The sequence below is a fragment of the Genypterus blacodes genome, unplaced genomic scaffold, assembly GCF_046128005.1.
Source record: "Genypterus blacodes isolate CSIRO-AG114 ecotype Tasmania unplaced genomic scaffold, CSIRO-AGI_Gbla_v1 ptg000138l_1, whole genome shotgun sequence".
Classification (NCBI taxonomy): Eukaryota; Metazoa; Chordata; class Actinopteri; order Ophidiiformes; family Ophidiidae; genus Genypterus; species Genypterus blacodes.
The window spans coordinates 357593-371086 of record NW_027466940.1 but is presented as its reverse complement, the minus strand read 5'-3'; the positions used below and the strand labels follow the sequence as shown (position 1 = coordinate 371086).

At 43.8% G+C, this 13494-nt stretch overlaps 1 protein-coding gene across 1 annotated transcript in view; it reads right to left on the bottom strand.

Annotated features, from left to right (window-relative positions):
* The window catches only part of cux2b (cut-like homeobox 2b), an 84688-nt gene that overhangs the window by 65543 nt on the left and 5651 nt on the right, over positions 1 to 13494 (bottom strand). The window lies entirely within an intron of this gene.

Sequence of the window (13494 nt, the reverse complement as noted above, 5' to 3'; positions counted from 1 at the left end):
TCAACATTAACCTCACAGCTACATTACCTATGTGGCAATGGGAAAAGGAAGAGAGGCACCAACACAGCCAGCGTCCATAAAAGAGTGTGAAAAATAAAATGGGTGAAATAGAAAAGGGAAGGCTGAGGGTGCCTGAATGCACACGAGCTGCCAGCACATTAGCACGGCGACAGACGGAGCAAACGCTCTTACCTCCAACTCCTCCATTTCATGAATGGTTTCTCAGAAATATGATTTACCTTCAGAGAACAAGATCTACACGGAATCAAACAGTCACTATGTTCACATGCACTCAAAACTCTGCTTATTCGCCTGTGCTGCGATTAAGGCAAAAATGTGATTACGTTTTTTAAATAGACGGAAGTCGTCCCAGTGAGGAAACGGTTGTGGAGGTGAGTCACAGACATTTACATGCCTGAATCAATCGATCTGGGCCTGTGACTCAGAATGAGCTAAGTTCAATTAGGTTTTAATTCATAATCGCTGAATGATCAAAGTTTTAACACGCATGTACATGCATGTAAATATACTGAGTGCTGTTGAATGAGTGAATGTATTTTTGTTTGATCACTCAGTAATTCATTAGCACATTTAAGGTTAATAAAATGGGAATGATTTAGACATATGAGCATTACATGTCAGACTGCGGCGCCAAAATATTCGATGTTTCCTGTGATTAAAAATATAAATAAATTATTAATTATTGCAGCATAGACAAGAATAACAGGAACCCAAATATAAATGGAAAAACCCTTGTATCCTTAAATAAATCACAATTTCAAGCGGGGGAGAACGTTGTGGGCCAGACTGCAAGTCACATTTGACTTGCAGACACACCTCTTTGGTGTTGTGAAAGCGCAGTAAACTCCACTTGGCAGCCCAGGATCACATTACCACGATGAAAGAAACAAACAAAGCAGTGCAAATGCGGTGCACTGTCAGAAGCAACGGTTTTACGGCTTGTGATTAATCATATTTAGAGAAACATTAAAGGGAAAGGAGGAAACGGGCTCCGGCACTAGGAGGTAAGGGTGTCAACTGATATAACCCACCACTGACATCAAGCAGAGCCAGCTCGCTCATTGATGTGGCAGCGTCTCATTTTCACCAGTTTGGAAGCAGACAGTTTTGCAGCGCCTTGCGGTTCTTAATTATCTTCCGACTTTGTCTAATTCAATCAACACAACTCAGATCTGGCTGCGAAATGGCACTCACATCCCCTCAAGCTCAGCAAGTCAAAAAACACTGAATAAGTGGAACAGTCAAACTGACAAAATGGCACAGCACATGAGAAATAAGTGCTATTTTATCTCCCGGGTTGAGACCTCATCACACCGCAGAGGGGCCGAGGGGGGAGGGGGGCCAGCAACCAATCGGGTCTTTTGTTTTAACTTACAGAGCTGCATTCAGTTGGGGTGGGGTGTGGGTGGAGTGGGGTGGGGTGGGGTGGGTGGGGGACACAGGAGTCAAGTGCTTTGATGACGCTGCAGATGGCTGAGTGGTATGAAGTCACTCAGTTATGAAAGACCCTTCAGATCTCCGGCCTGAATCGCAACCACACAAATGTTTCAAACCTCACAAGTGTGAAAAGTCCGGAATGGGCCGAGCGAACAGCCGCAGCGGTCGACGCATGAATGTGCAGTAAGGCTGCGGCTAGACGTTGCGGTGTCTTTACCGAAGCCGCCATTTCAAATCCAGATGGCAGAGACGCACATGAGGCCGCATCCGCCCCTGTCACCCATCCACCGCACCCCTCCAAGTCAGAGAGAGGACAGACTCCTCCAGAAGACTTTGACACGCGACATAACACCTGACCGGGAAGACGTATTGACAGAGTGCATTACCACGGGCATGAATAATACCTACACTCATTGTTACATTATGATGAATACATTAAAGGCATAAGAGGACACTTCATCAAATGGTGTCTTCCACTGTTACAGCGAGCACATTCATACACACCTCACCCAGCATCATAAACACTCAATCATATGCACACATTACAATCACAGGCATACCGTAAACAACCAGTATCTTATACACAAACACATACACACACTGTCCACCAAGCTCCAGCTGACACTACAAACCTATAACAGCACGACACACTCGCAGATACGACTCACAATCTACCAGAGTTCATTTTTCAAACCATAAATATTGTAATAAACGAAGAACAAACGTAGATCAAACATGATTTTGAAGTAAACAAACATGAAGAGGGAAAAATTATCTGTGCTCACTGTTAATATTAAAAAATATTTACAAAAGAAAGAAGAAAAAAGGTGGATGCAGTCATGGAGACGGCGTGAAGCACCAGCTGGAAGAGATTGTCACCTTACAATTTGTGAATTTATGACCATAAATTCATTTCAGTCAGCTTGCGTTATGGACTGCGTGCAGAATGTCAGATCAAACTGGGTCGCAAACATGCAACACATTTATAACATTTACGCTTTGAAATCTGTGTGGCCTCCAAACTGAATAAAGCTGTGAAATCTGGTGCCGTGAAAAATCTCCCGAAACATTAAACTTTGTTATGATTGTCGGAAGGGAGGAACAAGCAAAAAGCAGCTAATTTCTCTTACAGTTTGCGGGCAGACAAAAATAATTTAAAGGTTGAATCGGATGAAGAAGTTTATGCCAATTAGAAGTGTAAGAAAGTGAGTGACATAATGAGCTGGAGTGGGACGGCTCAGCTCTGCCCGTCTCCTCCCAAAACCCATTTCCACACAAGCGTCATTGCCACCCTTTCACCTCCTACCTAAAGCAGGGGCCACGCATTATTAGATTTTGACATTATTAGCTCAAATAGCAGAGAGGCCCCCGCTGTCATTATAAAGCCTTTACTTTCGCTCTGACTGCCAAATCTGTTTTGCACGAGCTGCACACTGCCAAACGCAACAATGGCAGATTAGTGAAGCCCGTCTCCTGTTGCAGCAGAGGTTAATGTAAAGTGACAGGGCTAAGTCCGCTCCGATTAAGTGTGCTGGGAGATATTACGGCACTTTGTTACATCTGATCGTTATTGGATTAAGCAGCATGCACAACAATGAAAGTTTAATTTTAATTTTTGGGGCAGGAATATAAAGCAGACTGTGAGTGCAGGGGAGAAGAGACGGGAAGACAATACCTGGCTGTTTGGTTTGTCATTAGCAGAGTGGCAGATATGAGAGATGTGACGATGGTGAGCCAGGAGGTCAGCGCTGCCTTAGAGCTCCATGACGTTGACTGTTCACATCCGCATGAGGTCGGGTTCTAAAAGTCATGATCGGGCTCTGAGATGAAACTCACTCCATCTATATTGGGGTGGAGTCACAGTTGGGTTACGGGTTTGTGTTTGTCTCAGAAAGTCAGGCTGTGATGTGTTCTTGCATATTGCTGCACTTAACACAACGTGATCAATGACCCAAAAACACCAGATTATAGATACACAGACAATTACTTTTTAATTTCCCTGCTCGTCTTTGCAAAACTGCTTATTGGTTTGATCTGTGCTGCATGCAGTGGGAGCCCAGTTGGCCGGTGCATTGTTAGCTCTGCAAGAGGTCACTGCACCTGACCAATAAGCTGTTATTAATCCTTACAGAGCCATCCATTAGCCCGTCCAATTTTTATGACCCTCTTCTTTATTAGATGAGCTATCAGCTGTCCATATCTGGCAGAAATATGGACTTCCTCATCAGGGCTCCAACACTCCCGTTTCCCAGAAGGTGCCGGCGTGCTTGGCCAGGTATATGGCGTACCTGGCGTCCAGCCGGCCGGGGGAGCCGGGGAGGGGCCGGATCCACCAGTCTCCTGGGGTATTCCCCGCTGTCCCGTTACCTCCGATAAATCTCAGTGCTTTACGATTAGGTACATAAAATGAGTCATAGATCTGGACGGTAAATAAGCGCTTGTCAGTGAGGCTGACGCCAGGCCTGGCTCCTCCTCCACCTCCCTCTCTGCCAGATAGTCCCTCTGTACCCCGACCATCAGACTGCTGCTATTGAGCCGGGGCTAAAAAGGCTCCAATAAATAAGCCTGATATTTCCCTCTGGCCATCAGCGGTGCCACCCTGAAGCACGCTCGCATACACTGAACAAACACAACGGTCCAGAATCAGAAACCGGGCCCGGATATTAACAATGTTTTATTTTTCGCTTTTCTCATCACCTCTAAAAATACTATTGTACTTTTTGCTTTGTAATTACTTCTCTCAGATTAAAAACAACAAAAAAAAGAGCCAGGAAGTCGATGGATCAATCCATCTCCAGTATATTCAAACTGTATGCAGGACTCCAAGACACTGATGTCTTTTAATGGACCTTCAATCCATACTTGCAATTAAGCATGCAAAATCCCCCATTAAGTAAGTCCACTTACAGTGTATTTACTCTGCTGCTATTTGGGTGTTTTTCAGAGTGCGCCTGTCTTCCGCGAGGCTGAGAGAGCAGCGGCGAGATGACCTGAGGGAGGAGTGATGGTCTCCAAATGCACTAACACAATGATGGACACTTCCTCTGCAGCGCCAGCTAATCATTGTTGCCGATTCGTTTACACTGGTCCAAAACGACTCCCCGAATGACCGCCTTTGCATATTAAACAGACAAACAGACAATTGGGACGCACTGTTGGAGGACATGAGAGGAACTAAACACCAGCAGCGTCATGATAGTCTGGGGAACAGTATACTCATAATATGTACAAATGGGAATCCACTGACTGATTGATAGCATATTAAACAGGATTGTGCTACTGCTTATCCACGGCATATTTTGACAAGGTACCTGCAAAATTGTTTTCACCATACATCAGCACCTATTCAGCATAACTGCATACAAAGTACACTGCATCTCTGTGTACCAGTTAGTAGAAAAAGGAGGCTATCAAGAGAAAGAGGTTATGGGGAGGAAAGCAGGGGAAGTGCATGGCTACAGGCAGGCAATCAGCTCAGGATTCAAACGCTCGCCCAGATTGTACAGTTCTATAATCAGAGCGCAAAGAAGGAAAACAACGCCGTCGGCACGGCGGCAAAGACGTTCAAAACATTTTCATTAGTGAGCAAAAAATAAGTACGCTTTAGTGAAAGTATTGCTTCTCTTTGCATGAGCCTGATGTTTAATAAGGAGGATTGGATTTTAGAGTTTTAATGTCATGTCTGAACTTAGTTACAAGTTTCCTGTTTACAGCAGCTTTATATTTTGTTTATGCTTTTATAAATTTTGCCCTCCAACCCAAAAAAAAGATTCACTTCAAAAAGGATTCACTTCAACTATGTGGAGATACAAAAACATTGAAGCCAGTTTTATATGAACAAACCGCGCTGCAAAGACACAATGTATTGATAACTGCATTACATCGTGCCAATATTTAAAAACAACAATCATTTTGACTTATTTACATTAGATGTTAGGTGTTATTTCGGGTGTTGAGAGCTTCTTGTGGAAACGTTTAATTTGAGGTGAAGGAATTCGTACAGCACTAATGAACTTGGCCTTGGCTACAAATAAAGTACAAACTGGACTTTTGACACACAAACTGTAAATCACGTCACTTTGTAGAGTAATCACTGTGCTATTGATTAACCCTGCGCCGTATGTTACTGTCAATATGCCATTCTGCCTATGTGTCATTATGCCAATAGGACCTTGTGTCACTCAAATGTCAGCACATCAGTATGCCAGCACATCATTACTACATACGGTCAATATGTTGTGTTAATATACCAATAAGTCATCAAATCACGATATGCCAATGTGTCAATATTTCATTAAAGGAATAAATCATTGTAACATAACGCTGCTGGGATGACGCCGTCATGATGTAAACATATAGTAATGTCAGTAACCCATACGGTCTTTATGCCAATAAGTTATGTAATCAATACATCATCATAATATGATACCAATGACGACGTGTTACCTTAATAACCTCAATGTAACTTTTTGGATTAAGCAAATGTAGATATGTGAGTATTGTTTAGTTAGTTCATGTAGTTGTGGTTGATGGTTACGAAGTGTCTGCATGTATGTATTATCCTTAAAACAGGAGACTGCACATTTTGTGAAATACGCAGTTTTCTTTCTTGCGTTTTGAATGTTGTGTTTATTCCAAGCTACTGTATGTACGTTTAGTTGGAAAGTTCACAGGCTTTATCTAACTTCAAAATACCGTACGTCAGTCGCCGTGTCGCTCACACTGCGGGTTGCCTCTCCTGGCTGTTTTTTGTCATCACCACCCCGCCCTCAACACCACCCTCCAGACCTGGCCCCGCCCTTGTCACCAGCCCCGCCCTCACCCTGCCCTGCTAATATTTGCCTTGATGCAGCGTAAAAAGGATATATTCTCCCCGGCTAAAGTCAATTTTTAGTATCTTTGTTGCTGGAACCTTGTTTTTATTTCATTTGAATGATTTTTAATGTCTGCTGCTCCACGTAAGCGTTCTGCTCTTGAACAAATCTATGTCATCTGCTGCATCTTTTCGATCTCGACTGTAAAGCACTTTGTTTTGCTATTGTCATCGTTAGGGATGATGAGGATTTTCTATGTTTGTTTACGTACAAATGGTGACATGTTTTGAGGAATACTTGCCTGTAGGGGTCACTTCAGCAACATAGAACATTTAGCCCTGTAGCTATTTAGGCCCTGGGACGACAATTTTGACTTTGGACTCTGAACCTACGAATCAAATGTTTCAAAGTATTCTTGTTTCTCCTCGCTGTTACATTTTTAGAACCTTTTATGGAGCTCTGGAACATCACCTGCATTTTGACAAGAGGACCTTTAAACCTCTATTTCATGTTTCAATTCCTTCACTGAACAGTAGACCTAGTAGATTGTAGGACTACGAGCAAATACTGGTAACTGTAAATCAGGGACAGACATTATTTTTAAGTTTCAGTAACAACAATACAAGAAACATCTGTATGATCTGATACAATCCAATAGTACAATGAATCCTTTATGAAGATTTCCTGCTTGGTTAATTAATGTGCTGTTCAGGTTCTTGATGGAATCTTTACACCAAGACTAATGTGTTTTCACTTGAAAGAATATGAATTGCACTAAGGGTCTGTGCCACGTGAAAGGTCAGAAAAAATGTTGAATGTATTTTTAAAGTATCTATACATTTAAATATTGTATGGATGTGGCGTCCAATGCATTGATTTTTATCTCTGATTCATCTCGCTTTGATCAACTGATCCGCCCCCACCAGGACATCAAATGATGGATGACCTCATGATGTCCACACCTACATATAAAGCCTTTTTAGTCAGACATTTTCCTCTTTAACAGACATTAAACATTGTAGAGTATTTTTGTTTTATATATGTTGTTCTTTATATATATATATTTGTATTTGTATATGTTTAACTCTACATTTGTATAGTTCAGTCAAATCAATATCACTACTTCTACCATTGTACATAATTTATACGTGCTTCATGTTGTAAAATATCATAGATTTCTACTCAGACACAGAAAGAGGGAATAACATTTAGCATCTATAAAGACCATGTGATTTAAAAAGTGGTTTACCATATCGTCAGGGCTGTATTTATATTTTATAAAAGAAGAAACAAGTTGCTTTAGAAAAGAAACAAACCTTGATGTGGAACATAAAGAACATTTTGGCAGTTTGGGTTTTTAAGGACAACATTTGCAAAAAACGATGAGCGCCCCGAATAAGGATTATCCCCTCATAATTCTGCCTGCGTGTGGAGTCATAACTAGACGTCGTCAGCAGATGTGGAGAGGTTCTGAACATTAAGTTTATGGGCTCCTCATTATTTAACATGTTAGGGTCTCCCCATAGCACAATGAAAATTTGATGGCAGTATTACAGATAGTTTGTTGGCTCCTCATTCCTACTCATTACTTATCAGACGCAGACGGTTAGAGACGGACGACCCGACACGTGGACAAAGGACAAGAGACTAATCCACCTTTCTTCTTCGACATTGATAAACATTCCGAATATCCGTGATCAGAGAGTAACGGCTGAGCGGCGGCCTTGGTGATGTTGTTGTTGCAGACATGCTTGAGGAGGCCAGACCCCTGCCTAGACAGGCCAGGGACTGCAGTGGTGCAGTGGTCTGAGCTCGCCATTTCCTGCCTCTCCATCTGCATACAGTAAAAAACAAACATTCCTGTAAATAAAGACGGCTGTCCAGCAACTGTCTTCCCAGCGACAATGGTATTGACCGTAGTCAGATGCTCCGCTGATTAAAAATTGATCCATTTCGAAAAATCTAATCAACTGAATAGGATTCTTTCATACGTGGGGTGGGGTTGGCTTCGTTTGGGGGGGGGCACAGGGGGGGGAGGAGGGCGTGAGCAGCTGCTGACACAGAGAGGCAGACCTGTTATTAACCCCTGCACCTCCACACCAGCCCCCTGCACCCTGTTCCCCAGTTCACACCCCCCCCATGCCCCGGGACCAGACAGGGCCCAGACGGCCTGAATTATTCAGCAGTCTGAGATAGGCTCCGGCCACTTGGCCTATTAATGCCTGCCAGTAGAGGCCAGTGGCTCTAATGGCCGGTCCAGAGGAGCCCCCCAGCTCCCAGCGGACAGGAGCAGAGCTGCTAACGCTCGGCTGCAGGGGATGTGAGAGCGAATTCATCAGGGGCCGAGGTCACAGCGGGTTAATGATGCCGCACGTCTAGACGGACGCTGGACTCGCACCCTGCACCAAAGGCAGCGGGGGATGGGGGTGGGAAGCACTAATATTTTTATCTGTGAGGGAGAACAAGCGCTGAAATATTAAGTCTTGGTGTTTATTTATGAAAGAATAGCATTGTTGACACTGACAACGGCCTGTAATTGACCTGAGGTTTCCCCTCTACAAAATAACAAAAGAATTCAATTAATATCAGCAACCAGCTAAAATTAGGCCTGCTTCCCTCTGCAGGACTTTTCAAATCGTATCAGATGATGAACACCCCACACATGACGACACATGAGATTCCATCACAATGTGTCAGAGTCCAGACTGTCTGGATCAACCCTGCATCTAAAGTGACATCATAGTAAACAAACATGAAGGTGAACGACCAGCAGGATCAATTGGCTCTGTTAGCTGTTACACTATTCTGCACCAATAATCCAAAAAGAAGAAACATGGATTAGTTGTGTCACATGCTGCAGTTATTCTCATTGGAAAGTAAATTTACCGAATCTTCTGTTTCAGTCAGCTTGGCTCCCAGATGACTATCGTTCTTTCCCACATTATATTGCACAGTCTGCGTCCTTGGTGGAGCTAAGCGTCCCCCTTCCCCCCCAAACTACAAGATGTCGGGTCGGACTGAATCATAAATATTGAACATATTTAATATTTACATTTCTCAAAATCGCTGTGGCCCCGACAGGCTTCCGAGCAGATCAGAGGAAGCAAAAACACACTCGAAACAAACCTCACGTGACAGGAGAATCTGCCAACAAAAACAGTCTGGACTTTGAAACAGACCGTCACATGAGTGGGGGGTGCTATTGTGTACTTGGCTCAACTAGCCCTCACACTGAACATCTCAAAAGAAGGAAATATTCAATCTTGCATGATAAAGACGTTTAAAGTTTGACTATAAAAACATCTCTGATTATTCACAACCCCCTTTTTCATCAGCACACAAACAATCTCAGCAGCTTGAGAGGCCCTCAACTCCTGCACCAAGTCACTCAGTAATCAGGGCATCTCCCCCAGAGAGAAAGGGGGCCGAGGCTCAGGGTGGGCCCTTTAGGGAGTAGGTTGCCATGAGTTTTATCACCTCGGTGATCACACGCATCCACTCAGTGTCTTTAAGGGTTTAAACACAATAGTAAACACGGGCAAAAGAGAAACTGAGCCCCTGGGTAAAGTGCAGGTGATCCATTCAACAACAGGAGAGTGCAGCAAGTCCTGAGGACAGAAACACTTGGCACCAATTTATTAGCTTGTGCATGCTCAGGGCACAACATTTACATCTGACGTTCATTTATTTTTTTAGATCTGGGATTATTGGTTCTCAAACTGTGTGACCACTACTCAATAAAGTTCATTCAAAACAATATGGTGGCCAACAGGAACAAATTCTGCCTCTGTCCCCAGCGTCCACGCCGCCCAGTCTACACACTGGCCTACTTGTGCCATCTTATTTGCTGTTGTTGAGGGCGTTGCTGGGATACTTGTATGGCACAGATTCACTGAGGAAGCAGAGCAATGAATTCTGGGATCAGATGAGGAAATGGAGATATCGACTCACACAGCTCAACACTTGATCGAGATTTCTGACACAGGAGAAACACATCCCACTGTCCAGCTGCTCAATCAGGAGGTCAGGGCGTTTATCAGACAGAGCTCTCTTACAAAAAAGTAATCACTGCTTTACAAAATATCTGGTCATCATTCACCATCAGAATGAATGCGTTATGACGTCAAGGCAAAGAGGAAGAGGAAGGTATTCGTATTATCATCCAATGGAAATTTATGCACTTCAAGGTTGAGCTCTCTGAGCGAGTGTGCTCGATACGTCTGATGAAGCGGAATGAGTTTAGCCTTCAAGAGGTGCTGTCTGTACTGGACTGCCCCCCCGCCCACAACACACACACACTCTTCACTTATCCAGATTCTGATGCCAAACACATTTACTGCTGAGGTCAACGTGGCTGCCATGATTGGACCAAACCAAGGGCATCCTAAGGGAGGCTGCAGAGGGGACACAGACACACCCCTCTGCCATTTACACAAATGTAATTTTCACACTCCCTCACTCAAGGTGACCAAGCACATAATTCACACATCCACGCAGACGTTCCTGATGGCCTCATCACAGCAGGGCGAGCAGTGATTCTCCAAACAAATCAGCAGAAATGCAGCAAGAGAAGCATCAAAAATGCAGCAGATCCATTCAGACAACACAAGTACGGAAGTGTGGAAAATCCGTGGATGAAAAGCCGTAACAAATTATTTTGCTTGGCTGCAGCTAAAAATCATACGCTTGCGTCTCATAAGGACACACTGTATCACAGTCTAAATATTGGCTCAGCATTAATAGTTAACTGCATCATTTCCATAGAGCATGCAGCTGGAGTGAAACGCTGTGAGCAGCAAACATTCTAGTGAGGTCTGCACAGATCACCTGAGGTTAACGACTCAGGAGAACACAGAGATCTGCCCACTCTATGTGTACGTCCCTGGTTTGTCATTCTGTAATAGAGGCACCGTGTCTCACCTTGACCTCTCCCCCTCCCCCATGATGCCCAAATTTTCAGTTCCTTGGGCTTATTCTTCCTCCTGCTGCATACAGCAGACGCCTGGAGCAATGTTTAGCTAAACCTGCTGGCCTACGTAGGCAGTGAGAGTCCCCAGAGGGCTGAACAATCAGACAATTTCAAGATCATGAAGCATTAAACCAATCCCGGCAGGGTACACTAATTAAACAGCCGAGCCCGGCACAGCCAACCAATCCCCACAGAGCAATTAAATCCATCCCCTCTAAAACACTGTGGAACCTGTCTGGGGAAAACTGCCGAGGAGTGAGAGGGAGAGAGAGAGAGGGAGAGAGAGGGAGAGACTGAGAGGAAGAAGGGAGGGGAGAAAATATCATAAAATTCATTTGGAGAAAAAAAGAATAAAAAACTATTGGGGGAATGCAGCAGGAGGCTAACAAGGGAAATTGAAAAAGAGAGAGAGTCAGTTAAGTTCTTTGTTCTTCTCTTCCTTTTTGCATTAACATTCAAAATGTCTGAACAAATTCTTTCCATTCTGCTGAAGAGGGGGAGTGTGAGTGTGTACGTGCGATCACATTTAAAAAAAATAAAAATAGTGACCCTGTTGCGATCAAAAGTTGCATATTTAATTAAGATTACAAGGTCTGGAAAGCACCATGAGACTAACAGAAAGACAGCATCGCCTCCAGGCCAGTACTACACACAGACAGAGCTGCTAACACAGTTGCAAACCCTAATCGATACCTCTATGCCCTCCACAACCAAAGCAAATGAACAGGTGACAATGGAGGCGTGACATCACTGAGCTTTCCAAGGAACAACAAAAAGCAGACAAACGGAGAAGCCAGAGGCAGCGGAGAGAGGAAGCTTTCAGGGATGTCAGGTGTGATTTTTGGTTGACGCCTCAACATGTCAACCATGACAATTCAGACTGCAGATGTTAACGTATAAGCAGGACTTCACATTAGCATCCTGCAGGTCTGCGTCTGTGCCCTAAAATGGAAAATGCACAAGTCAGCTCTCAATCAACACACATCGGTGTACAAAGGAGTGGCGGCTAAGGGGGAGAGAGAGAGAGAGAGAGAGAGAGAGAGAGAGAGAGAGAGAGAGAGAGAGAGACACACACGCACACAGAGACGGTTTGCGTAGTCAAGCATATTTCCCTGTCGCTTTGTCTGTGTCTCACCACCTTTGTCTCTTTTTCTCCATCTTCCATTCCAAAACAATTAATTGGATTTGCTGTGAAATTTCGTAGGACTCAGAGTGCTCACCTGTTCTATGTGTTTAGATACATAATATTTACCTGCTGCAAGTACAGAAAAATGGCCAACATCTACCTGCAGCAGCATACAAAACTCACACACGCACACATAAAAGTGTGTGAATTGAGTGTGTGTGCAGACTCAAAATAATATTCAGTGAGCAGGAGTTTTCTTTATAAATTTGAAGTGATTTCTGTCCAACATGTTGACATTGACATTTTGCAGCTCGTCTTCCTCAGTGTGCAGCAGCAGAACCTGATAATGGGCCAGCATAAAGATGAGGCTGGACATCTAACATTCATGTATGTGCACCTGCATAAATCTGGTGTGTACTGGTTCTCATTTTAGTACCTTAGCTAACAAATGATTTGCACACTGTGTAAGAATGTTGTTATTAAAAATAGACACTCAATGAATTGGTAGTAAATAGGTCTATGGTTTGTCTTAAATCTTACACTCGTGTTGACAGATTCTCCCGCCGGGTTATTTCCTGGAGAGGCACAAACGTGCAAGTGTATTTTTGTGTTGTTGGAGAGGAGCTGAAATCGCCAAAGGGGATGATACGAGCGAGAGCGAATGCAACCAGAGGTGTGGACAGGGAGATAGACTTGCTCTTTTCTCCCTCGACTGAGGTGGTGTATAAATCACAGAGCCCAGCTTCATGTCTCCACTTCCTGTTCCTCTCCATTAAAAATGATAAACTGTACCTCTTGAAGCCACTCGCTCGCTTTAGGGTCCCAGTCTGCACCTTCCTGGTGAAGAAGCAGGAGAGCTCTGCTCAGATTTATTCTATCCCCTCCTATTGTTGGGGATGAATAAGAGAGTAATTAACTGTGTGGGGGTAGCAGCTGCACAAAGACAAGGCCGACTAACACAACGCTCCCATCTATCTGCTTTTGCTATAACACACCTTTTGTAATATTTTGATAAATACAAGCTCATCTGCTTAGTAATAACAAATGCTGTTTTAATACTCAAAAGACCACCAAGAGAAGGTCTCTCTCCCACTTAAATGAGGACAAATGGGCCTCACAAATAGGTG